Here is a 27,444-nt window from a genome sequence, read left to right as displayed (position 1 = left end):
TTAATGAATTCTAAATATTTAATAAACTCTTAATATATGCCAGATAGTTTTTCCAGGGGCTGAATCCCTGTATATCCTAGAGAGAGAACAGAAAAGCAAATAAATATGTAGTAAAAAAAAAAAAATCAGTATGGAGGTTACCAGAGGGAAAGGGGTGGAGGAGGTAGTAAAGGGCAAATGAGGTCAAAGATATGGTGTCAGAAGAAGATTTGACTTTGGATGGTAAACACTATGCAATATACAGACCAAGTATCGTAGAATTGTACACTTGAAACCTATATAATTTTATTCACCAATGTCACCCCAATAGATTTAATTAAAAGAAAAAAAAAGTCAGGTGCCATGAAAGAAAATAAACAGGATTAGGACAGAGAAAGCAGTGAGACAGAAAGGACCTCTCTGAGGAGAGAAAGTCTGAACAGAGACATGGAGAACAAGGAGCAGCAGCTCTGGGCAGATCTGGGAAGAGAGTGTCTACTCGGGAATAGCAAGTGAACACAGAGCTGCTTGGAGCTCCTGGAGCAGGAGGCGGGGTGCCCGGGGCCTGGGAGCAGCAGGCGCGGAAAGAGATGATGGAAACAAAGAACGAGATGTCTATGGGCCGGATCGGGAGGGACCTCACAGGCCATGGGTAGACCCTGGATTGTGTTTTGAATGTAACCGAAACCCATTGGAGGTGAGCACAGAGGAGGGACGAGATCACTCTGGCTGGCTGTGGAGAGCCTGTTGGCAGGGGCAAGAGCGGAAATGAGACCAGGAGGAGGCCCTTGCAGTGATCCAGGCCAGAAGCAACAGTGGCTGTGGTTAATCTGGACATGGTAGAGGAGAAGTGGTTAGATCCAGAGCGGAGACAGGCAGAAATGGCAGGATCTTCTGAGGGCTGGGAGCAAGAAAAGAAGCAAGGAAAACTCCAAGAAAGCAGGCCTGGACACAGGGATATGTGGTGGTCCTCCCAACAGAGGCTGGAAAGAGAGAACACAGGGATAAACAGTGGTCCCGTTGTACAGATGAGGAAGGACAATATCTGTACGCCCAGGGCACACTTCCTACCACCAAATGGCAATGGCAGATCGACAGGCTCTATGACACTGTGCTACCTTACGGTGGTTGTGTGGATTACAGAATGCATGTAGAATGCTCAGCAAGGTGCCAGGTTATAAATACCACCTGTTATCTTATCATTGAATTCAAAAAGATGAGAGTATGGCCCTAGCCTGTTTGGCTCAGTGGATAGCGCGTCAGCCTGCGGACTGAAGGGTCCCAGGTTCAATTCTGGTCAAGGCAACATGCCCGAGTTGCAGGCTCGAATGGGGGGCGGTGGGGGGGGGGAGTGCAAGAAGCAGCTGATCAGTGATTCTCATCATTGATGTTTCTATCTCCCTTCCTCTCTGAAATCAATAAAAATAAATTTAAAAAAAAGAAAAAAGAATTAACCTACAGGGAGGGAACCATAAAATAGAGGAGGAAATTTTGTGACAGGAGTCAAAACAGAATGATGTGGAAAGGACAGAGGAGGGGCACCTCGCTCTGTGGCCTCAGGAAAGGAGGAAGAAGATGAGTACAAGACAAACAGTGAATAGAAGAGGGAGATAGCACTGCATCCCATACCCTGGGGGCAGCCACTCGCTGAGATCTGGAGCAAGTCTCTCCTCTGTACCTCAGCTCTCCCATCCATAGAAGAAGGTTCTTGGACTGAGTGATGAGCCCAGGACCCCTGTGAATACTATCAGCAGAAGGTCATCCTAATTCTTTTCATTCTTCAGCCTCCACCATCAATCTGCTGGGAATGCTTATCAGTGCTGCCTTCGATGTATATATCCAGGATCTGAGCTCCTCTGGCACCTTCCACCCATCGCTGTTACTATGACCTGATGGAGACACGTCACCACTTGCTTGGATCAACGTGATGGCTTCCTAACAAGCCCATTCTCAAGAGCAGTCAGAGGGAGCCTGTTCTCTTGGAGCACAGCTTTCCTCTGTTCAGAACATTGCAATGGCTCCCCATTGCTCCTGGGCTCACAGAGTAGAGCGATCTCTTCCCCTCCTTCATCTCTTCTGTTACACGCCCCCCTGCACACTCCTCTCCAGCCACACTATCCTCCTTGCTATTGTTCCAACACCCTTGGCATGGCCCGTGATCCAGCAGCTCCCTCTGCCAGAAAGGCTCTTGGCCGGGTTTCATTACATTGGTGTCCTGATCTCCTTTAAGGCTTTGCTCAAATGTTACCTTCTTTGTGAGTCCTACTCTGACCGCTCTAGGAAACCCTACAACCTACGCCTACGTTCCCGAGCCCCCTGATTATCTGATAATTTACTTATTCGATTTGTGTATTGTTTATTGTCTCTCTCCTGCCCTCTAGAATGTAAGTTCCAAAAGGGCAGGAGTCTTTGTCTGCTTTCCTAACCGTTAGCCACTGTGTCTTAAAACAGAACCTAGTACATATAGGGACCTGATACCTATTTGTTGAATGAGCAAATACATCATTCTAAAGACAGACACAGAAGCAAATAAATCACAGGATCTACTGGTAAGACCTCTGGCCCCTCCTCTCGCACCCAGCCCACTGTGCAGTTTGCTAGATGATGGCAGAGGAGAAGGGTGGGCACTCACAAAGCCGGTGTGCCAGAGAGCCTGGTGGGATGGAAAGAATACTGCATAGAATGCCAGATCGGGATTCTAGTGTGTGGTTTCTTATCTTTAGAGAGAGAGGAATGGAGAGGAAGAGAGAGATAGAGGGAGGGAGGGAGGGAGGGAGGGAGGAAGGGAGGGAGGGAGGGAGGGAGGGAGAGAAAGAGAGAGAGAGAGAGAGATCAACATGAAAGGGAAACGTTGATCAGCTGCCTCCTGCATACCCCCTACACCAGGTATCAAGCTTGCAACCCGGGCACATGCCCTGACCAGGAATCGAACCAGCAACCTTTTGGTGCACTGGAAGTTGCCCAACCAACTGAGTCACACTGGCCAGGAAGGGGTTCTAGTTTTGATTTTGCCACTATTACCTGACCTGGGCCTCAACTGTCTTGTTTACAAAAAATGAAAGGTTAGGTTAGACCACGGAGTGGTAAACCTCTGTCCTCAGTCCAAATCCAGCACACTTTGTTTTCGTAAATAGAGTTTTATTCGAATACAACTGTGCCCATTTATTTGTAGATCATCTGTGGCTACCTAAGGGCTACAATGGCAGAGGTGAGCGATGACGACAGACAGTATTGTCTGCACAGCCTAAAACATTCACTATCTGGCCCTTGACAGAAAAGTTTGCCAACCACTGGGCTAGCCCACCAGGATATAAGAACCAGAATTTCCCCAGCTCTTAGAGCTGTGCCTGGCACATGTAGGAATTCAATACGCATTTGGAGGTTTTCAAGCTGCTTCACTCAGCCGTCAGTAGCAAATAATAGCAGTAGCTGACAGAAAGCACCACAATGCATTTAATTTACATCAAGTCCTTTCTTTAATCCTCACAACCCTGTGAGGCAAGTTTTATCCTTATCATCCCTATTTCATAGATGGAGAAACTGAGGCACAGCGAGGCTAAGTGATTTGCCCACTTAACTAAATGGGAAAACTTGGGACCCGAACTCAAAACAGTCTCAGACCACAATTCACATTTTTACCCACTGCACACACAGCCTCTCACCTGGGCAAAGGGACTACCGCAGCTATTCGTTTAACCCCGTGGTCGGCAAACTGCAGCTGGCGAGCCACATGCGGCTCTTTGTCCCCTTGAGTGTGGCTCTTCCTAAGCCCTAGGTGTACCCTAATTAAGTTAATAACAATGTACCTACCTATATAGTTAAAAGTTTAAAAAATTTGGCTCTCAAAAGAAATTTCAATAGTTGTACTGTTGATATTTGGCTCTGTTGACTAATGAGTTTGCCGACCACTGGTTTAACCTGTTTTATCTGTTGGCTTCTACATGTGTGGGGTTTTTTTATTATTTAAAAAGGGGATCTATGGGTTTTAAAGGTTTGAAAACCACTGAAATCAATCTACTTGAGTCACTTTAACACTCTAAAGTCTAGTTTAGCAAGAGCTGCTCTACAGAAAAAAGTTAACAGAATTGCACCCTGAATCCCCCAAAGACATCCTGGTAGGACTCACTCCCAACTACGGAAAGTGTAAAAGACTCACTGCGTCTCAAAGAAAGAATAACTCAAAAATCAATTTTAACTTTTAGCCCATTGCACCTTCCAAAAAAAATATAAGAAGAAAATGGATTCAAAGGGACCCAGAATCTAATTGGAACTGTTCATTGTTTCACTTATTGCAGAAGCTCAGAGGATGGGAGGGAAAAGTGCACAGCGCATGCAGAGTTTCAAAGACTGGATCTGACGCCGGTGGGACCGTGGAGTAGTGCGTAATTTCACTCCAGACTCCGGGGCTACTGCTCTGGCCCTGAGCCTCTCTTATTTTTTCAGCAGGAAGCCCATATTTGCCAACACACAGACATCAATAAAGTCTGGCCAAGGATCATCTCTAGGCCATTCATTAAACTCTATGTACAGGCATGCACACGGTATCATCATACGTAGCATACGGAGCCATAAACGCTACATGGAACCAGCAACGATAAATTATAGGCCTAGAATTCCCTTGAGTTCCATAAACCATAAAAATGAAGCTCAAGTGGTTTGTGTAGTCATTTGAATCCCAGAAGGAAATACGGCACCACGAATTCAAAAGTTGCTTATTGTTTATTTTTATATAATGGATGGATCCTACTTCTCAATTCACACATGCCCTCCTCCCATAGGGGCCATCCATTCTCATGTTGACTCTCCCTGTCAGCCATCCCCTACCAGCCTGGCTCCCTCCCCAAGCTCTCCCCTCTTCACAGAAAAGCACCCCCTCCCCCCATGGCAGCAGCCTGATGGGAGTGTAGGGTTGTATCTCATCTCATTAACAAATTTTAATAATTCACGATAGTAGCGTAACTCTGGTGAATAATCAATGGCTTTTCCCCCCAATGGGATGCAGCATATGTAGCACCGCATTCCATGTATGATGACATAGTTATAGATTATGGAAATACACAAGAAAAACAATAGCTACTGAGCCCTAATTTCTTGGTGAAAGTAGGGCTTTAGTAAATGATTTCTTCCCATGCCCCTGTCCTCAAACGTCTCAAGTCTCCACTCAAAACTATCGTGTTCTTTCCTTGAGTCCCATACATTCATCTGCGTATTGACCTAACAAGAAGAAATCAAATATTTATTGATCACTGACGCTGCATGCTTGGAAATATCCAGTAATTAGAAGGATGCTTTCTTCCCTCAAGGATGTGCAACCTGGTTGCAGCGTGTGTTTATCTGCATCCTTGTAGCGTTCAGAGTCCCTCTTTATTCACAGGCGCCTGTGTTCAAGCTATTTCCCATGTGCTGAGTGCTGAGTACTTAGTCAGTTATAATACCCAAGAGTGTAATGGCACAATATGGAGAAATAGCTAGACTTAAATTCCAATTCTTCCAATAAATACCTGGGTTTTTATGCTAGAAGTTACTGAGTCTTGTTAATCCTCTGTTTCCTTGCAAATGCATGTAATGACCTTTGAAGAAGCATTTTTAAATGTTTAAATCGTCAGGGCCTGGATTCAGACAGCCGGGGGTGTCAACACAGACCCCACCATTTCATGGCAGTATGACAGTGAGCCAACTAATGGAACTCTATCATCATCCATTTCCTCCCACCATAAACTGGGATGGTGACTGTAACTACTACATTCTCTTCTAAGGCTTTTAAAATCATGAAATAAAATACCCCTTGAAAGAATTAGAAATGGTCTCACAAAGATGTAGGTTCAATAAATATTATCTATTATAAATTTTTAAAAAAGAAAAGAATGTGCCATCTGGTTAAAAATAAGTTAAATTAAAGATGAATTGCAATACATTACACCGCAGTGGGAAGAGCATGGAACTTGGCGTCAGGAAAGCTAGGGTTGCATTTGAACTCTGCTGCTTCGAAACTGGGCAGTATTCGGTGTGTCACTTCATTAATTAGAACAATATCGTTTTCATCGGAATAAAGAAAGATGATGATATCTGCCTTTCTGAGTTGCTGTGAGAGTTCATACATACCTCTTACTTGCTACATTTTTACTCATTGGCTTCCACATAAAAGTAAGATCATATGTGTGTCTTTCTCTGACTGGCCTATTTCACTTAGCATAATAATCTCCAGGTCCATCCATGCTGTCGAAAAAGGTAAAAGATCCTTCTTTTCCTACTTTGTGTGCATGTATGCATGGCCCATGGCCACAGACAATGGGGCGGTGAGGGTCTGGAGTGGGGGGCGGGGGCTGGCTGGAGGAGGTCAATGGGGGGGAAATGTAATATGTAATACTTCCAACAATAAAGAATTATTTAAAAATTAAAAAAAAAGAGTTCCTTCTTTTCTTTGGCCGTGTAGTACTCCATGGTGTAAATGTACCACAGCTATTGTATCCACTCATCTACCGATGAGCACTTGGGCTGTTTCCAGATCTTGGCTGTGGTAAATAACACTGCAATGAACACAGAGGTGCATATATTCTTCCAAATTCGAGTTTTGAGTTTCTTCTGATATATTCCTAGAAGTGGAATCGGTGGGTCAAAAGGCAGTTCTATTCTTCATTTTTTGAGGAAACTCCAACACAGTAGCTGCATCAGTCTGCATTCCGACCAACAGTGCATGAGGGTTCCCTTTTCTCCACATCCTCGCCAACAAACTTGCTGTTTGTTGATTTTTTTATGCTGGCCATTCTGGCAGGCATTACTTTTACTATTTTTTAAAGGGCCCTGTTTTCATAAAACAAAGAGACTATTTTTAAAGTTACTTCATTACCAGGACAGGAATTTTCTTTAAAAAAACAACAACAACAACAACACATAGTAAGTTTAATTATATACAACATTCAGATGGAAATGAGCAGAATGAAATCTCCACTCAATGAACTGAACAGCCCCCTCTGAGGGAAAGAGCAACTTGGTATAAGCATTTGAGAAATGTCTTTTAAGGTCCCTGTGTGACTTTTAAGAACAGGAGACATATCCCTTACTCGCCCTCTCCCCACTGTGGTGTGCCTTGGGCCAAGACTAGCTTCAGCCCTTTCCCTACCAGAAAAAGACTTAGAAGACTCGCGTTTGCTAAGAGAAATAGTCCGAGGTGCTTCCTAGTGTCCTTTGAAGGGGTGTTGACGATTCTACCACTATACATACTGCAACTTTGCAACAAGAAATCATGACTTCAGGTTGAAGGAAGCTCCCACTCTAAATATGCATTGGTAGTGAGCCCAGTTACATTAGGGAATCGTGATAGGATAGAGGGATGCTCTTATCTCTGCCTCCAGACGATGACTTTCAGGTTGTTATCATCCTCGCAAACACAAAGAGGAAATTGAATCCCCCGAAAGCAGGCTTTCCCACTCAAGTGTGGATGCCACGGACAGCACTGCGGCACTGCGAGGGAGGCCCCCAGAACCCAGAGCTGCGCATGGCCGAAAGGCTCGGGGGAAACAAGAACTGTTGAACCATTAAGGCAGTGCTATGTCAATGCTGGGCTTCCTGGGGGGGGAAATTATTTCTCAGGCAATCAACAAATAATTTGCTATTGGTGGACCACCCACCAACTGATCATGGAGATTTTCACAAAATGCAAGTCATAAAACTCCAGGAAATGAAATTTAAAAAAAAAACAACAACAAGGTAAATCACCATCAGTATATTTATGTTATTTATACCATTTTAATTGTGGGACTCGAGCTAAAGATGATCATCCCAACAGCGTTCTGGAGGCTTCACCTCAGTGCTCCCCACTGTTTCTAAAGGCACATGTGCTCGCGCTAGCATCCTCTCCAGACACACAGAGCGGCTCGGCTGCGGGCCCAAGACGGAGACAAGCAGAGCTGTCCTGCCCCTTCGGTCGCTGCACTACTAGCACCTCTGAACGTTAGGCTCTTGGGATTTTAAACAAACCTAGGAGAGCACTCACCTCATAGTTCCGTCCCAGAAAATACAAACAAGAATTATAGAACAAATTCTGGAAAGGACTCACTGTGTTCTAAACGCCAGTCCTAGACCCACAGGCAGAGTAGACTGGGGAGCGGTGTTGGGGGGCTGGGTGAAAGAGGTGAAAGGATTAAGAACACCAATTCAAAGTTACAAAATGGTCACGAGAATGTAAAGTATGGCATAGAGCACAGAGTCAATAATATTGTAATATCGATGGAAGGTATCAGGTGGGTACTTAAATATAGGGAGGAATACTTGGTAAAGTATATGATTGTCTAACCACCATGCTAGACACCCGAAACTAAAACAAAATAATATTAATAGTTTAAAAAGCACATTAAAATAAATTTAAAAATAAAGAAGGGCTACAGAAATAAACAAACAAACAAATACTGGTCCTGAAACCTGTAATATACAAGATGACTATTTCACCAGTTCAAGGAAAAGTGAGAAAAAATAAGAACAAGGAGATGAGTTTTTCAAAAGATAAATTTGTTGAATTTAAAGAACTGTCTTTTTTCTCTGATAATATATGCTCCCTATAGTTCACATATTGGAATGTCATCTATAATAATAAAAGAGTAATATGCTAATTAGACCGGACAACCGAATGACCTTCTGGACAAGGCCGGGGCCGTGAGGGCCAAGGCAACCCGCCGCGGCTCTGAGGGCCGAGCCCCTTGCACGAATTTCGTGCATCGGGCCTCTAGTTTTATTTATAAAAATAAAGGTAGTGCATCCTACCAGACTTTTTATGGTTTTACATGAATGATTTGTCAATTCCCAAACATGGTTTTTGAGATATTATTGCTTGATGCAATTAGACAGATTAGGAACGACTCAGTTGGTCCAGTTTGGGGGGCCACGGGGGCAGAGTTGGGTTAAGAGCACGCCTCAGTTCACAGGGCACTGCCCTCATCAGGGCATCTTCTGTATCATCTTTCTCCTCATTCCTGCTCCGCATCCCTGCACTCCTCCACATGAGTACCCACCGCGTAGTGAGGAGTGGAAAAGATAAGCAATGGTCTATGTGCACTAAAAGCTCAGTGACACACAGGCAGCATCACATATTTTATAAGGATCCGTACAAACCAAAAGTCCTGTCTCAGTTCTCTCACTTCACAACTGGCGTGACTGAGGACCAGAGAAGGGAAGTGACTTGCCCACAGTCGCAAGAAGATATGAGTCAGAGGTGAGCTATGAACCAAGCCATTCTGCAGTCTCTCTGTTTTTCAGTAAGGTTTTTAACTATTTTCCGAAGTGAAAACACACATGTACGCACTATAAAGCAATTGTGAAAGAAATGAAATCATCACACACCTTCACAGAAATATTCATTAGATCTCAAAACAAAAACTCTCTCTGAGTCTAGAAATTTCTATAAGGTTACTTTACCACTTGAAAGGTCTTGTAGACTTGATCCATAGGATGTAACAAATTGGAAGAAGATGTATTAGGGATTTTTCTTATTGCGATATAACTGACATATAACATTGTATTAGTTTTAGCTATACAACATAATGATAGATAGATAGATAGATAGATAGATAGATAGATAGATAGATGATAGATAGTATCTCAAACAGGTATGTTATATATATGTATATATATAACAAAATAATTGCCACAGCAAATTTAGTTAGCATCCATTACAACACATTTTTCTTTGTGATAAGAACCTTTAAGGTCTATTCTCCTGACAATTTTCAAATATGTAATACAGTATCAAACTATAGTCACCATGCTGTCCATTACACATTTTTTTAAAAAACTGTAATGTACATAAATCCCTTAGGGATCCTCCAAAGTGCGTTGATAAGAGAGTGGGGAACACATTAACCACAGCAATCTAGAAACTTGTCTAGGATGCCCCTGAGCCCGCCCCATCCAAGCCCCAGGCTCCATCGTCCCTGGCATCCCCATTCCAGATGGCAAGGAGCTGTATTCCCTGAGCAGTGGACGTTAACACCCACTTACAGGGTCATTGTGGCCTGCGCTCCTGCCTTGTTGCACCATCGGCTCCTGGCAAAAGTATCATGTGATTTACGTTCGATAGCTAAATGAAGAAAAGAAGGAAGGCATGAGGAAATAACGAACAAATCCGCCCGCTTGGAATAAACGACAAAAAGGAGAACATATGTAATCGGTAGGCTTAGCCAATGCAGTCATAGCGTAAGGGCCTGAAATTTAAATTCAAGTGAACTCTGCCTAATCTGAACTGCTTCCTTACATGCCCTTTCTTCCCATGGCCAAGGGAAGGAGGAAGAGGAAAAGAATTAGAAGTTTTGGACCTGGTTCTCCCCACCCAACTGGCCTTGCCTCCGGTAAGGCCAGCATCTGTGTGCTCCTCAGCCTCCTCTCACGGCAGCTTTCCTATTGGCCCCTGGTCCTCTGTGTGTGTGGCTCAGGCAGCGAAGTCCACACTTCCTACCCAACTCTGCGAGGCATCCCGAGCACACGGAACATCTGGCAGCATCCCGAAATCACACGTCTGGATCTCCATACATTACCCTCCTGCTCTGCGGGGAGAAACGTTCTTTTTGGTTGAGATCACTTTTTCATTTATCCCAGGTCAAAGGAAGTTCATTCTCCCCACTGCTCAATTTCCCTCTGAGGCAAATTTTGTCTCATTTTAAAATAAGCTCTTTTATATAGATATATAGCAAAAAGCAAAGGCATGAGATTGAGCCTAATTTACAAGAATGAGTACAATAATGAAAATTAAGCCTTAGTTTAAATTGTAATTCACCATGCAATGTCAATGATTTCTACCCAACCATTAATCACACAATTTATCAATACACCTACCATTTTTTTCAATTTCAAAAAGATTGTTATTCAAATCCGCCTTCATACTGGGAAGAAGATCACCTACTGGAAAGTTTTAACTCAGCACCAAAAAGAAAGAAGAAATGGATTTACTGTAAAAACCCCAGAAGTCAGCCAGTGACTTAACAACTCTCACAAATGATGTTCATTTTAAAGCTAAATGTCTAAGTTCAGAGTTTTCAAACAAAATTATAAAGCACTCTGTCACCTCTAATTACTAACAATATTATAAAGCAATGTTCATACCATTTAGAAGAAATCCATGTTCTTCCCATTTCTGTGAATGATGGGAAATTTTATAACAGATTAAAAGATGCATCAGAATCTGGTTAACAGCTTTCCCTCAACAACAACCACACTATTGAATGATGTTCTCATACACTTAATATTTTAAAATATTGGTGTGCTGAAGACCAACCAATAAAGACATGACTGAAAATGGATATAATGTTTCTTTTAGAGGTGATGAAAAATATCCTCAGGTTAGACTGTGGTGGAGGTTACACAACTCTGTAGATATACTAAAATCCCCTGGTTTGTACATTTAAAACAGTGCACGTGATGGTATGTAAATCATCTATATATATAAAAGCCTAAGCAACCATTCCAACTGGATGACTGGATGACCGGCCAGTAGCTATGACGTGCACTGACCACCAGGGGGCAGCTGCAGTGGGCTTCCAAAGCCAACCTCCTGCAGTCCCTCCCCCTGGACTGGGCGAGACGGCCCCAATTGGCCCTGATCGCCAGCCAGGCCAAGGGACCCCACCCATGCACGAATTCGTGCACCGAGCCGTCTAGTACCCCAAGAAAGCTGCTTTATTGAGGCTGAGCTTCAAATCACACACCAATTCTCCCCCTTTCTCTCCACAGAAGGGAGGGACCTACACACGAACAACCACCTTGCGTGAAGATGGCTCAGCGGTGCAGTCACTGGAACTCTGAGTGAGGCAGAAAATGCCAGCAACAATAATAAAACATGGTGGGTGATTTGAAGAAGACCATCAATACCCTCAACCTGGGGAGTTTGAGATACACTTGGCGATGTAGCCATGGTCACAGTACGAACACGAGGAAAGTCACCAGGTGTACATTCCCCATCCCAGCAAACACCTCCCAGCAGGGACAGGGCCATGGGGGCACTCTCTGGAGAAACAGCGCAGCATCTGGGAGTTGCTTCGTGACTTTGAACGAAGACGGTGTGGAATCTGAGTCGGTAAAACGAAGCCGGGCAGTGATGGCAGGAACAGAGGGAACGAAGGAGGTATTGTCCCAGAAAGGACGCTGTCACTGTGGGGAGAGTAGTAAGGATCACACCAGCTGGGTCAGATTGTTTAAAAATCTAACAGCAGACACAGACCCCGCGGGGGGGGTGGGGGGGGGGGAGTGAGGGCATGTGCGGGGAGGAAGGGGGGAGGGGTGGCTGGGGGGAGGCCCATGGGGGGAAAAGGATACATATGTACTACTATTAGTAATACTTTAAACAATAAAAAAAAAAAATACTTGAAAGAATTAAATAGTAATATACAAGAAAAAAAAATCTAACAGCACCCCTGGTTTGGCTTAGTGGCTAGAGAGTCAACCTGCAGACTGAAGGGCCCCAGGTTCGATTCTCGTCAAGGGTACATACCTCAGTTGCTGGCTCAATCCCCAGCCCTGGCCAGGGCACCTGCGGGCGGTGCAGGAGGCAGCCTATCAATCGATGTGTCTCTCTTGCATGGATGTTTCTCTCTCTCTCTCTCTCTCTCTCTCTCTCTCTCTCTCTGACTTTCTCCCTCCCTTTTACTCTCTCTTAAAAAAACAATCAATGGAATAATATATCCTCAAGTGAGAATTAACAACAACAAAAAATCTAACAGCAAATTCTATATTTGCTCTTACCAGCAACAGAGCTCAGGGTAAGACTGGGGGAAGGGGAGAGAGAGATTAAAAAGCAATGTTGTAAAAAGACTCATTTAAACTTTAACCTATCAAGTAGGATGTGAAGGGGAGAGTAAAAACATGTATTTTAATAATCCAAAAAGGAATTCTTTCAGGGGAAGAATCAGTGACCACAAGGGTTTAGGGAAGGGACAAGAGAGAGAGGAGATTCTAAAAGCCACTAGTTTTTAACCTGAAGGAAGAAACATAAATTAGGGGATTAAAAATACTGCAGCTCGGAAGAGAGAAAGGTCGATTTATGCCTGGGATATTGAACTTGAAAACAGAACATCTGAGGGGAACTGTTTTGTCAAATCATGCCTGGTCCTGGGAAACCGCAGGGGAAGGGAGGAGGAGGAAAGATTACCTCTTCCTCACCTCTTCTTCTCTCATTCTTGAAAGGGCGAGGGCTAGGCCCTCCACCTTGCCCCAGGGTAAGGGCTACGCCCTCCATCTTGCCCCAGGGTAAGGGCTACATCCTCCATCTTGCCCCAGGGTAAGTGCTCCATCTTACCTTGGCCACGTGCTTGGCAAGGAGCTTCTTCCCGGAAGTCTAAGCCTCTGCTAGCCACACCCAGGAACAAGACACCGACTCTTGCCTGGCCAATCGGCAGAGCATAGTCCTTTCTCCTCCCCTTACTCCAACTCCCCCTATATTACCGGTCTCCACACAGAGTTCTCTCTCTCTGCTTCCTGCTGCTGTGTCGGCAAGGTGGGGGAGCCGAGCTAGCTCGAATAAAGACTCTTATGCTTTTGCATCGGACATGGCTGGCTCCCTGATGTGGTTTCTTGGGGATCCTGAAATCTGGGCATAACAATTCTTAGGTTTAAAAAAAAATGCAGCTGCGTCCCAGTCTTCAGAACATCAGCTCTGAAAGCTATTTGGTTTCCTCAAGTACATTGAGTTATGAAACAGCTAAAGTACGAATTAACAAGAATTCCGATGTCTTGAAAATATAATTCAACAACTATATACTATTGCCAGTTAAAGCAATTTTCCAAGGCATGTACTGTATTCGTTTTATAAGCACATCTGCTTCGTGTGTTTTCCTTCTAGAAAATTAATAATTGGGGCCATGGGTCTGTGATGTGTTTCCTAACGTGCACTGTAGAGGATAGTGTTGCAACTGCCGCTGTGTTGACTCTGGCTCCCGAAGATGCTTTCTCACCGACTACGTTGGAATTTTAAACTGTGGGCCTGGCCGTGGTGGTTGCCAGACGGCAATATCGCAGAGTTAGGATAAAGTAAAGAAATTTTTCTTGTCATTTTGGATTTCTAGTTTTATTCAGAAAAAAAAAAAACATACCCACACCTACATAATCTCAGAATTGCAGGCATGGGAGGTGTAGACTAATATTTTCTTTCAGATGAACAGTTTTCGCTAGTTCTGAGAGATCGGTGGGGCACATGCCATTGAAACAGCTCATTCCCAAACCAAGCAATAAATCTAGAACTGACAGCTACACAAACCGGTCAAGGCACAGGGGTTCAGTGTGTAGGCATTCCGGCAACTGACAGGAAAATGACAGGACCCGATGTTGGGAAAGAAATCAGGTGTTTTTTAGATTATAATCTATTCAAAACCATCAGGTTTGAGAGTATATGGAAGATCTTTAAGATTTTTTGGGTTTTTTAAAATATATTTTTATTGATTTCAGAGAGGAAGGGAGAGGAGGAGAGAGATAGAAACATCAATGATGAGAGAGAATCATTGATCGGCTGCCTCCTGCACGCCCTCCCCCGCCCCACCCCGCACTGGGGATGGAGCCCACAACCCGGGCAAGTGCCCTTGACTGGAATCAAACCTGGGACCTTTCAGTCCGCAGGCCGATGCTCTATCCACTGAGCCAAACCAACTAGGGCGATCATTAAGTTTTTTAATGATAAGCACACAGCTTATCAAAAATTTAACTTATCTCCTAAAATATGTTTAGATTACCCTCTCAAACCATGACACCAAGAATTGATTAATTTTTTAATTAAAAAGACGTTTTCCAGAAAAGCTAATATACTCAGCGTTTTTTGAAAAACTATGAGGTTTAAAAACTTTTTCAGGAAAGTTAAAGCCCTCTTATTTTAATTTATACATTTGGGTTTTGGGTTTTATATAGCATTGAGTTAAATAATAAGAGGGTGAAAAAGAAGAGAGAACTTTTAAAACACATTCAATGAAATGATGGAATTGTATACGGGGAACACCGGTCACTGCAGATACAAAAACTATAAATTTATTAACGGTAAGAAAAATTTCTTCAGATTCTACATAATTTTGTTTTTCATGAAAATTCTTTTTTTTTTTTTTTTTTTTCATGAAAATTCTTAACACACTTCCCATGAGCATCTTTGAAATTCTTACAAGGAGGGGAGGGGAGGGGGAGGACGGGAGATATCTGTAATACTAGCAACAATAAAAAAAAAAAATTTTTTTTTTTTTAAAGAAATTCTTACAAAAGGTAGGCAGACCTTCCCGATGGCACTGTACTTCTCTCTTGTGGAGATGCATATCTCTTCCTGGATCGGCATTAGGGAGAAAATGGCAAACTGCTTCCAGAAAACTGATTCCCAGTGGCATTCTTTAAGACTAAAGAATATCTTATGGCTTAAAGAGGGAGGGAGATATACACAGGCATCAAAATCAAATGGGTGAGACAATTCGAAATGTTTCTTCAAAAAATTAGAAACTCACCCTGACCGGTTTGGCTCAGTGGATAGGGTGTCGGCCTGCGGACTCAAGGGTCCGGGGTTCTATTCCAGTCAAGGGCATGTACCTTGGTTGCGGGCACATCCCCAGTGGGAGTGTGCAGGAGGCAGCTGATCGATGTTTCTCTCTCATCGATGTTTCTAACTCTCTATCCCTCTCCCTTCCTCTCTGTAAAAAATCAATAAAAAATATATATTAAAAAAATTAGAAATTCAAACATTTAGTTGGGCGATGTTGTCGATTATACAAGTTTTGTTTTTGTTTTTTTTAATCGTTACCAAAAGGCGCCATCTCCCTTCCTCCCGGGTGTGACATGAGGTGGTGACGTTCTCTAAGGCAGGGAGCCCGTTTTCCTCACCCGCTGGCATCACCGGGAGAAAATAACTCTCCTACAGAAATGTCTGCAACGGGGAGGCACTGTTTGCGTATTTTACAAAAATGCGTGAAATGACTGCCTACGAGATATGATTGCCAACAAATGAAAATCAGGCGTTTCTAACGCTAAGGTGGTTCAACACAGAACTTGCTGGGGGAGACCTGGGAACGCGGATGACAACCACAAACACCTTTTTTAATAGTTGACCAGCGCCATCTACTGTCTGGAAATTGCAACTGAAGCCATTTCATTCACGCCGTGTGGAGGGCTCTGGGGGGGGGAAGGCAAGGCTGTTACAGGTGCAGGAAACCAGGGTGAGCCCTGGCTGGTAAGGGACTGAGTATTCTGCAGAGGAGGAGGAGGAGGAGGGAGAGAGGAAAACAGGAAGAGGCAGTTGCCTTGGCAAATGTGGTGACCTTGTGGCAACATCTGGCCAGCATGAGCCTCTGTGGGAGGTAAGAAGGAAGGAGCACAGCATCCTGGGCAGTGTCACCAGCATGAATTCCAGTTTCCCTGAGCACTTGGCTCTTTTCGGAGAAACCTCTCCTGTGCTATTTACTTTCTATGCCTTTCTTTCTTTTTCCTTCTTCCCCTCCCTCCTCCCTAATGGCACCTTCTGCAGATCTTTTAGATCTGGAAACCTGTCGACGATCCAAGGTTTTTTACAGTGCTTCCTAAATTAAGGAATTTCTGGCTTTGAGACAATACAATAACCTTTTAAAACTAGACAGGTCCTGCCCTAACCGGTTTGGCTCAGTGGATAGAGCATCGGCCTGCGGACTCAAGGGTCCCGGGTTCGATTCCGGTCAAGGGCATGTACCTTGGTTGCGGGCACATCCCCAGTAGGGAGTGTGCAGGAGGCAGCGGATCAATGTTTCTAACTCTCTACCCTTCTCCCTTCCTCTCTGTAAAAAATTAATAAAATATATAAAAATAAATAAATAAATGTTCCTGCAATGTGGCCACGCCTACAAAATGTTCCTCAAAAGTTTCACCACCCCCAGCCTGTTTGTATTTGTTTTGCATATCTTTGGAATTGCAGAGGCTACATAAAAATTATACATTTCTCTCGTATGTTTTCTGAGAGCTATTTTGAGGAAAATCAGAATTTAATGTAAATACATAGCTACAAGAGAAAATAAAACTGGCAGTTTTCTCGAAGTTGATGTATCCCATACATTTCTGAAAAGACTACACTGATTTAACTCTGAATTTTGTGATTTTATGGTCTTTTCTAACACAATACAACAAATGAAACACCTAGCTTTTTATCTTTAATTCCTTCTATCTTTATGCAGCTCTCTGCCATAACGATGCCATTTATTATGAAATGAAACTTCCTAGAGTGTCAGGATATAATCTTTATTTTTATTGTAAACCAAGTAGCTTCGGGTGACCTGGGTATTTGCCTTTATGGTGAAGTTTCTAAATATTAAATTTGACTAATCAATCTTTTAAAGATTTATTTTGTCCTATAATTAAATATGCAATGCCTCTGCCAGTCAGTTACCATATAAACCACAAAAGTCACACCTTTTAATATGCACTTTATCTGCCAGAATAAAGCACCAAAGATACCTTTCCTTTCGTGAGATGCTTTATATATTCATCTTTTCTTTCTTTTTTTTTTTTTTCAGGAACTCCCTGGAGAGGAAATTTCCAATGTTAAAAAAAAAAAGAATTAGCAAATATTAAGATTGTTTTCATTGTAATCCTTCTATAAAGAAGAATATTTTCCAAATTGATTCTAAGTATAGAAGCTGGCCATGTTGAACTTTACCTGAGAAAGCAGTGAAGGTTAATGGAATTTTCTTACCCTTTTGTGTCTGGAAAATGGCTTACTACAAAACCACCCTTCTCCCATGACTTAGGTAAAACTCATCAATGCTTATCTTCTTACCTATGACAAAGCTAGCCTTTGCCTCACAAGTGATTAGCTGAACCCCGTGTCCCATTGATCAGAACAAAATGCTTGTTAACCAAACTTTGGTTAACCTATCTCCGTCCTTTAGGTCCCTGAACTTGAGCCTCTGATCTACTGTTCTGTGAGCCATCCTTTCTCTTTTTGTTGTTGATTTGTTTTGTTAATCCGCACCTCAGGATATTTTTCCCCTTGATTTTTTTTAAGAGAATGGAAGAGAGAGGGAAAGACGGAGAGAAACATCAAGAAACACTTCGATTAGTTGCCTCCTGCACGTGCCCCAAGCACATCTGGGGCCAGGGAGGAGCCTGCAACCAAGGTATGTGCCCTTGGCTGGAATCGAACTGGGGACCCTTCGGTTCAGAGGCCAACACTCTATCCTGATCCAAACCTAATAGGACCAAGCCATCCTTTCTTTCTTCCCACTTCCCCACACCCAGGTCTTGCTAGCCTTGTTCACTTCTCTTGTAAAAGAAATGCTCTGTTTGCCTAACTCCTGACATATGTTACAGTGTTCTCCCTAATGCAGTAGCCCCTTACAGCATTGCTATAGTCCCTTTCCCACCTTGAAGTGATCCCTTCAAATAAAGTCTCTCCATACCAAGTCTGGATTTGCTTTTTGTTTGACAAAACCAAAATTCTGATTAAAGCTGAAGCAAATGGACTAAATAAAACACCGGGATTATAAGAGAAAGTCTTCTTGCTCTAGAAGCAAAATCATACAACACCTGTATACTCTCTACCCAAGATAACATTTCAAAACTGTTCAAGGGCCATGCTTTCTAGAAAAAACTTGCATTCAAATGAATAGTGATTTTTTTTTTATTTTTTTTTTACAATTTCTACTAAAAGTCCCAGTATTCTCCAAATTTCCTCCTGGAGTTTCCAGTTCCCCAAATTTGCCCAGATCCAAGCTTTTCTTCAATGAGTGAAAAAAAGCTACTTATTTACTGTTAGCTCACTAAATAATCTTCTTGCAACTCACTCTCGTACAGTGGGGTGAGAAATCAAAATACCTTTATTCAAAATGCCCGTCAATATGCTCAGTACTCACTTGTTTACCAAAATAGAAATGTTATCGAATTTTTCAATGACAAAACCGCAGATCATAAGGCCCAGGGCTGCCACAAATCTTCAGGACGTTTCTATGGTCAGAACTGACCGGTACCATATGCCATATCATGTAAACAAACACGTACCAATGGGCTCAACTCTATAAACCACAGGGGGAAACAAATACGATGAGCTGAACAGATGTCTTAGAAGCATCATCATTACTCTGACAATCCATAAGGCAAAGACCTCTGATTCCCTTTTGTCAGTGTAAATAGGTTGGGAATCTTTATAGACCCACTCTTTATTAAAAGTATATATATATATATATATATATATATATATATATATATATATATATTGCAAACATTAATGAAACAATTAGTTGGCTTTTATTAAACTTAACAGAACCAGGTAAAAGTGAATTAATTTAGCTAGTGCCCTTTTACACATGTTGGAAAGAACCATTCATTTCCCTTGAATTCGTTCTGGGCTCAGATCCAATGTCTATATACTCTGATTCATTTCTACTATAGTTATTTAATGCTGTTATTTAGTTTTTCCTTTATTTGTTAAATATTTAACTGGACAGCTACTATGTGCTAAGTACTTGAGCTACAGTTCTGAACAAAATAGATAAAAATCTCAACTCCTCATGGAACTTGTAATTTAGACCAAAAATGAACCAGATAAATGAATAAAATATATAGAATGCTGTAGAATTTATAACTCAGACAGAAAAGGAAACAGATAAATAAGTAAAATATATAGAATGCTGTAGAATTTGTAAATCAGACAGAGAAGGAAACAGATAAATAACTAAAATATATAGAATGCTGTAGAATTTGTAACTCAGACAGAAAAGGAAACAGGTAAATAATTAAAATATACAGAATGCTAAATGCACTGAGAAGAAAAAGATAAAGCAGGAGAGGAAACTGCAACGTGCAGAGGGACAGAAAGATTTCAGGGACTGACAGGTGATGTTTGTTTTAATATAGTTTTTATTGGTTTCATAGAGGAAGGGAGAGAGACATAGAAACATCAATGATGAGAGAGAATCATTGATTGGCTGCCTCCTGCAACCTGGGCATGTGCCCTTGACTGGAATCAAACCTGGGACCTTTCAGTCCACAAGCCAACACTCTACCCACTAAGCCAAACCAGCCAGGGCCTGACAAGTGGTTTTTGAGTCAAGACCTTAAAGAAGCAAAGGAGCTAATTGTGCAGGTATCTGGGGAAAGGACACTGTCAAAGGCAACAGCGCGTGCAAAGGTGCAAGGGAGGAACACTGCTTCGTCAGTGCTGAGCACTGCAGAGCATCCTATCTAATAAAAGCCTAACATGCAAATTATCCCCTTGACCAGGAGTTCGACCAGGAGTTCGACCAGGGGGGCGGCGGTGGCAGGCAGCCAGGGGAAGGGAAGCCCTGGCCAGCAGCCACTAGGGACCCGAATTTCGTGCACTGGGCCTCTAGTATAAAGATAAATAAGCTTAAAGAGCTGGAAATCTGGTAAGAAGAAAGCCTAGAACACAATGTACTAAAACTGGTAACAACTAGACTCTTTTAAGAGTTGGATGAGAGATACAAACATGATTCCATAGCAGTTCAGATTCCATAGCAATAACATAGTTGAAAAATGTCAACAGGCAGGGCAAGGTGGGATTGAATTGTGTGTGTGTCGGGGGGGGGGGGGGGGGGGGGGGGCGGAGAGGTCCAAGGGGGAGCTCAAATCTGAGAGGGTCTGTACAAAGCATGTAGGCCCATAAAGCAGCACCCACAGTGCCAACTAGAGTTGGGACCAAAATATAAATATGAAATACCAAAATATAAATATGAAATGTTATGTGTATATATATTATGTAAATTTATAAAAATAAATATCTTACTAATAAAAGCCTAGGTGGTCCTCACACTGTCACGTCATGATGCCCTCATGCCCTCACAATATGGCTGCTCGCACAGTGGAGGCAGGTTCTGGCGGCAGCTTCCACCAGGGTCCCCGCGGCCCCACGCCAGCCGCAGAGGTGGAACCCCCAGCTCCAGCCTACCTCTTTGGGGCGATCCATCGAGAAGCCCCGGATGGGTGGGTGGGGCCTACCTCTTTGGGGCGATGGATCACGAGACTCCTGCACTGTGAGAGGGCACAGGCCAGGCTGGGGGACCTCTCCGAGTGCACAAATTTTGTGCACCGGGCCTCTAGTTGTATAATATTTCCATTATATATATGAATTATGTTTGCACAGATACTAAATATATCACATTTCCCTGGGCATAGAACTTTCCTCAAATGTATATATGAAAGGGGCCCTCCTTATATTTGTTGTTCAAGAAAGGGAAGTGGAAAGTTCTTTGTCAAATATAAAGTCCTATCAATGGAGGTGAGAGGAGGGGTAGGAAATGGCATTCAACTGTTAATTTAGAACCCAGAAGAGTCCAGATAATTACTTTCTCTCACCTTAGCAAAAGACAACCATTTAGCAAATATCATGAAATGTATATTTTTTTCACGGTCCCTACCCTCCAAATGTAGGCCTTTGACATGACCATACTCACCCCTTCTTACGTCAGGAATTTATGTCTTGGCTCCCTCATCAGGGGTCCTTGCTGTGAACATCTCTCTTCCTCCTCAGCCCCAGCCCTACTTATCCTTGGGTGAGGATTAAAAGTAACCCCAAATTGCCCTCGCCGGTTTGGCTCAGTGGATGGAGCATCAGCCCACTGACTGAAGGGTCCCATGTGCAATTCAAGTCAAAGGCACATACCTCGGTTGCAGGCTCAATCCCAGCCCTGGTAGGGGTGCATGTGGGAGGAACCAATTGATATGTCTCTCTCTATCGATGTTTCTCTCTATGTGTCTCTCCCTCTTCCTTACACTCTCTCTAAAAATCAATGGAAAAATATCCTCAGTTGAGAATTAATTTTTTAAAAAGATGTAACCCCAAATCTTCATGTACAGTATCTAGCAAATATACTCTTTCACAACTCAGAAAACCTAAATTAATATTTAAGTTGGAGTTGGTGGTCATTTTCCACACCACTTTCTTCCTTTTTAAAACTTTAAAAAATATTTTATATACATATATTTTAAATTTCATTTCTAATTAAGAATACATAAGCATAAATACCCATTTTATTCCATTCTCTGCTTCTGAAAACAGCAAATAAAACATATGTAAAGAATAAACACATTCTGGCATCTTAAAATATAAAATCAAAGTGGAAAAATATTTCTGATGCTGATATTTCAATCAATGCAGATCAAAATGATGATACTCTTTCTGTAAATTTATGACTTCAAAGTAATATTTTAAATGTTACTTAGAGCATAACAGTAATTAATTTTACTCTAAAAGATAAAGAAAAGCTCAGAAAAGACTTTCATTTTCTTATTTGAGGGCTTATTAACTACAATTAAACAGTTTAAAGAGCAATAGCTTGCTGCCCCCTGGATGTACAGAGATTTCTTATCTTTCAATAAAACTACTGTTTTTAAAAGAATTACTGTATATTGAAAAAGTGGAGAAGTTAGGAAATGCATTACCTTCTATAGTTATCAGAGTACTAATTAATACTGATTAAAAACATGAACTTTTAGCCCAGTTGGTGTGGCTCGGTGGTGGAGTGTTGACCTATGAACCAAGAGGTCACTGGTTCGATTCCCAATCAGAGCACATGCCCAGGTTGCAGGCTTGATCCCCAGTAGGGGGCATGCAGGAGGCAGCCGATTGATGTTTCTATCTCTCCCTCTCTCTTCCTCTCTCTAAAAAAAAAATCAATAAAAATATATTTTTTAAAAAAACAAACAAACATGAACTTTTAGATCAGACTGCCTGGGTTCAAATTCCAGCTCTTCTGTGTACTAGCTGTGTAACCTTAGTCAAGTTCTTGAATCTCTGTTTTCACTTCCTAATTATATTAATAAAGATAATAGAATAATAATGCCTACCTTATGTGGGTAGGATGAGAATTAAATGAGTTCATAAAGTGCTGCAGCTGTTTAGCTCGAGTGTTGGTTATCAGTAGATGCCATACTTAAAAACAACAGGGCGGAACTGGAAATTGTCCACCGTGGCACCAGCACAGCTAATCTTTCTGACCTGCTCTACTTTTTGTCTTCTGTTGTAGCAGTCATTGCCTTCTAACATACTACAGAATTGGATTATTTACGCCATCTAGTATTCTTTGCCTGCATCGCATCACTAAGTAAACTCAAGGGCAGTGGTTCTCAACCTGTGGGTCGAGACCCCTTTGGGGGTCGAACGACCCTTTCACAGGGGTCGCCTAAGACCATCGGAAAACACATACATAATTACATATTGTTTTTGTGATTAATCGCTATGTTTTAATTATGTTCAATTTGGAACAATGAAAATACATCCTGCATATCAGATATTTACATTACGATTCATAACAGTAGCAAAATTACAGTGATGAAGTAGCAACGAAAATAATTTTATGGTTGGGGGTCACCACAACATGAGGAACTGTATGAAAGGGTCTCGGCATTAGGAAGGTTGAGAACCACTGCTCAAGGGCACAGGGATCTGTGTTTGTTCTCTGATGCATGCCAAGCACCAGGGCAGAGGCTAGCACATAGTAGGCACACTTAAATAGTTGCTATTCCGTGAATTTGATGCCATTATTTTGTCAACATTTATATAATCCTGGACTGTTAAAGTTGCAAAAAATCTCAAGAACAGCACATGCATTCTTCAACCTTTTGTGGGCTTACTCTGTGACAGATGCTATTCAAGGGGCATGGTATACAAAATGACGATGGCACAATTTGAGATCAAGGAACAAGCAATCACAAAAACAAAGCATGTCAACACAGTAATGGAATTAAGAACAAACGCTGAGGATTGAAAATAAGAGAGTGTAAACCTCAGCAGCAGAGGCGACTGAGCTCTAATGGAGGCGGGTGGGGGGGGGGGGGTGCTCTCTGGGCAGCGCACATGTTCCAGTACAGGAACATTTTGAAATAGAACCACCAAAGAGGACACTGTATCTGAGGGACGACAGGAGCACTGTATCTGAGGGACTACAGGGTGCTTATGGTGGGAAAAGGAAATGTATTCCTATAATTATTGGCTGTGAAGCTCTCAGGCATACAAGGGCCATGTTTGTGATTATGGGTGTTACCAGTTTTAGGGTTGGATTGGGTTGGGTTGGGTTTGAATGAGGCAAGACTACAAGCTGAGAGGAAAGGTACCAATGAGAGGCAGGGAACAGGCGAGCAGATAACCCAGGTTGTTACAGGCAGATAATCCAAGAACAGGTCAAGGAAGAACCAGGAAATACCAAGGAATGAGGGTAAGAGGAAGTCATGGAGAACATGGAGAGGAAATAACTATGGCTCTACTCTGTGTGGAGGTATGATGTATTATGAAAGTGTGTTTCATTCGATTTTTTTAAATGTTTTATGGATCCGTGTATCAGAACAACCAGCAGGGAGCACCAACCAGAGGTGGGCTGGCAAGAACTGGGACAGCAAGTAAGAAAAGTCTTCAGCCTTGAGCCAAAGTAGAACCAGCTAGTAGCCTCTCACGAACAACCTGAATGAGGAGGGGTTAACATGAACCCATTATTGGCTGAGATGATCCTATTGTTACACATTTGTTTTATTTGATTTAAATATTTAAATTCCCTGGCTGCCTCAGCACAACCTACTCAGTAAAGCCTTTTGATGTCTCTGGAACCTCAAGTTGAGCCGTCTCTCCTGGTATGAAGAAGGGGAACCTGAACTAATGCCTCTTAACTACCATTGCAGCCACCACCCTGATGCCCAGCGAAGGCCAGTCAGCCACAGAATGCTGTCCAAACGGACTATCCCTGCCTGGCTGTGCCTCCTCTTCGAAGGCCAGGCAACGCACCCAGCAGGCGAGCACGCTGGCATCATATACAAGAAGGCCCGAGCTTCCTGAATAATAGAATGTTAGTCCAGCACTGGGTGTCAACAATCATCATGCCCAGTCTTCCTGCTCTGAGACCTTATGATGTTAGTCACACTGCCTGCTGGTAATTTACACTACTCGGCCAAGTTGCCCCTAGGCGAGGCAGGGTTATAGTGGGTTGAGGGAGAGAAAGAGAAAACAAAAACCTTCAAACCAGTTACTCTGTACACAAAATGATGAATGGGTTGATGGATGAATTTTTCTACCTTTTGTATTCTTTTTCTTGGCACAGTACAGAGGGCTACACTCTCACGATTTAAGTACTTCCCAAAGGCCCACCTCCTGATACCATTCATTATCTTAGGGGTTAGGATTCTAACATGAATTTGAGGGAGACACAAACATTCAGATCAGTCAGCAGAGGCTTTGAAAGGTTGGCATGATCTGATCTACATTTTTTTACTTTGCACTGCAGTGTGTACCTGTGGACACGGAGAGACCCGTGAAAAGGTTTGTAATAAAGGTGAATGATGGTAGTAGCCTGGATTACAGTGATGGAGAAGAAGAGAAGAAGAAATGACTCAGAATATGTTTTGGAAGAGCAACTCACAGGAATCGCCAGTGTGCCTGGGGAAAAGAAAAAAATGACTACTAGTTTTTTGACTGGAACAATCAGCTGGAGGGTGGTACGATTTTCTGATAAGTGTAAATTAGGTAGAGCTAAGAATGGGGTTGGGGGAAGGGCAATTTGCTTACACCAGGGGTGGGCAAACTTTTTGACTCGAGGGCCACAATGGGTTCTTAAACTGGACCAGAGGGCCGGAACAAAAGCATGAATGGAGTGTTTGTGTGAACCAATATAAATTCAAAGTAAACAACATTACATAAAAGGGTACGGTCTTTTTTTTTTTTTTTTAGTTTTATTCATTTCAAATGAGCCGGATCCGGCCTGCGGGCCATAGTTTGCCCACGGCTGGCCTACACTGTCCCACTCTTTGAACTGTTTTTCCCTCTTTCTTCAACTAGTTAGCCCCCTCCCAGTCCCTTGGGATCTCAGCTCAAATGTCACTTTCTCAATGAAGTCCTTTTCCCCGACAACACAGTTCAAACCAAACTTTTGTAAAGTGTGTCCCAAAATTCACGCAAGAAGTAATTTTAATAGAAAACACAGGTTTATAATTAAAAATTGTAAATTTTTTATTGATTCATAAAGTATACAGTATAGGGTTATGTATGGAAGAGCACATCGAGTAAATGGCCTCCACGGCTTTGCTGGCACATACGCAAAGCCGTGGTCTTCATTGGTCTTCATTGTCCCTGCTCCTGGGCCATAATTGGTACTTGGTAATGCTTATCAAATTGAAGGGATTGAAATCAAAGGGCAACAGATATTAGAATCTGATTCAATAAACCAAGTAAAATTAGGCTTTTATTTTGTTGTTGTTGTTGTTGTTGTTAATGCTCATGCAAAATTCAAATCTTGCGTGAATTTTGGGACACCCTTTATTAAGTACATGCTCTCTTGATACTGTGTACTTTTTCCGAGTTATTTGTGCTATGTTGCTGCAAAAGTGCCCATTAACATGTTGCCTCTGTTGCCTCCGTGAGGCCATCCTAGCTCATCCAGCCACCAGCAGACCTGCCAGCTGGCTAAAACGGCCCAGCTGAGCAGACGGATAGAATCCTGAGTTAGCTAAGGGATTGTTGCATGCCACAAGGCTTTGTGTTGGTCTGTTAAGGAGCAAAAGTTGATACAGTAGCACATATCTCATTTGCAATCTATAATAATAAAAGCATAATATGCTAATTAGACCGGATGTCCTTCTGGGCGACCTTCCAGATGAAGCTGGGCTGTGAGGGAAGCCCAGGTCCCGGTGCCAGAGGGAAGCCGGTGCCAGCAGCCAGGGGAACGAAGGCCTACTCTTCCACAAATTTCGTGCATCGGGCCTCTAGTATTAGATATTTGTTTGATAACTGCCTACTCGTGCAAGAGATTGTGGGTTCTATAAAAGCAAAGACTCTTCTAATGTTGGATTACTAGCCATGCTCAGGGCCAGGCACAATATCTGGAATACACCAGGCATTCCATAGGTAACTGGATGAATGAGTAGAAGGGGAAAAAACAGTTATTTATTGTAACATGAGAGAATAAAAGTTCTAGAAGAGAGGTGACAAAGGACTCAGGACATACATTTGTCCCAAACAAACTTTTATCAGTACATGGTACTGAGGAATATAACAGTAAAATTGCAAGTTGTCAGGGGAGATTTCTTGAGAGAGATAAAGGTTGAAAAGGTGTTACTTGTAAGAGCAGCACAGATGAGGCCAAGAAAGCCAAAAAGACATGGGTGTTTAAAGGTAAGGAAAAGTCTCCAGTTTGTTATTTACCTCAAAGTACTGTCCCGGTTTAAATATCTGTCTCCTGAGGGGTGGAGGTGGGGGGGTGGGGGGAGCGGGGGGGGGGGGTGTGTCTTCTTATGATATTTGAATTATTCTCAGTGTCCAGCACAATTTTTTTCCACAAAATAGGAACTCAATAAATACTTACCTAATAAGTGAAAAGTGAAAGATGAGGTGGAAAGCACTGCTCCTTCCAACGGCAAAGGCTCACATTTCCAGAGTGAACACGGAACAGGTTGAGCACATGTTTGAAGACTAAATGCCGCAGACGCAGACGGGCCCCCACAGGCCTTCAGTTTCGCGTTTCTGGTGGGCTGGCCTGGCATTTTCCTCCTTGGCTCACACTGGCCCAA

General features: G+C 42.6%; 1 protein-coding gene across 1 annotated transcript in view; it reads right to left on the bottom strand.

The window, feature by feature from the left end:
* TRIQK (triple QxxK/R motif containing) overlaps positions 1-27,288 on the bottom strand; it is a 450,171-nt gene extending 422,883 nt beyond the window's left edge. Inside the window, exon 1 of the mRNA XM_070392283.1 lies at positions 27,240-27,288. The gene's annotated coding sequence lies outside the window, so the exon portion shown is untranslated. The remainder of the gene's footprint in view (positions 1-27,239) is intronic.
* Positions 27,289-27,444: the final 156 nt, after the last annotated feature.

This window comes from Myotis yumanensis, unplaced genomic scaffold, assembly GCF_028538775.1.
Source record: "Myotis yumanensis isolate MYYU_CA2020_CCGP unplaced genomic scaffold, mMyoYum1.0.hap1 SCAF_15, whole genome shotgun sequence".
Taxonomy (NCBI): Eukaryota; Metazoa; Chordata; class Mammalia; order Chiroptera; family Vespertilionidae; genus Myotis; species Myotis yumanensis.
This window is presented reverse-complemented; position numbering and strand designations above follow the sequence as displayed.